This window comes from Octopus bimaculoides, chromosome 18, assembly GCF_001194135.2.
Source record: "Octopus bimaculoides isolate UCB-OBI-ISO-001 chromosome 18, ASM119413v2, whole genome shotgun sequence".
Classification (NCBI taxonomy): Eukaryota; Metazoa; Mollusca; class Cephalopoda; order Octopoda; family Octopodidae; genus Octopus; species Octopus bimaculoides.
The window spans coordinates 49,824,539-49,825,489 of NC_068998.1; positions in this window are offsets into that span (position 1 = coordinate 49,824,539).

Here is a 951-nt window from a genome sequence, read left to right on the forward strand (position 1 = left end):
TATATATATATATATATAAACTTGTCAGTTAGGTAAGATTATTGAAAACACCATATTTATCAAAATTCTTGACAGTTTTACATAATATATCTGATGCATATATGCATTATTGTTGATAAGTATATTGTTTTTTTTATGGGAATGTGCCTTGTAGTCTATTATAGCCATGGGCCGACCAATGGCGTGTGAGTGGATTTTGTAGACGGAAACTCTAATGATACCGTCGTATCGTGTACACACACACACACACACACACACATATATATATGAGTTCACGTAGCCTTCACTTAGGAGTTCGGTATAAGAGTTCGACAGAACAAGTTCCAGATTCACGAGGGATATGTGATGGGGACGATTTATTCCAGTAGAGGCCCCAGTTAAATGAGTGAAACAATTAAAACAATATAAGAATATAAGAATAATATCTGTACTTGATACTTGCATACATAACCGCATATAATAACTCTTTAACCAAACGGCTACATTGAAACAATTCCTGTCGATTCCATCGTTTGACAGATTAAAATTTCAAGAACTTTATATTAGGACAGTCATGCTCTCTCTATGTATAAAATTGATAAAATAATACCCAAACGAAATCCTGTACGTCTCGAATTTTATTGTTCAATTACTACCAGTGTGAAATAAAATAAATCTATGCATACATAAAATACACACAAAATTGTGTGTGTGTGTGTGTGTGTGTGTGTGTGCGTGTGTGTGTGTGTGTGTGTGTGTGTGTGTGTGTGTTTACGTGACTTTTTGTGTGTTTTCTCATAATGCGTACAGAATTTTCTAATTTGCAGAGACGGGAACAATTACTGGATATTTGGTTACCAAGGAACAAGCCCTCGTGGCAGAATATGAGTAGGAGTTTCTTTTATCCCACTGAATCTGCCAACAGTTGCCCGATATTTGTAGCGTAATACAATAATATACATTGCCAGAATA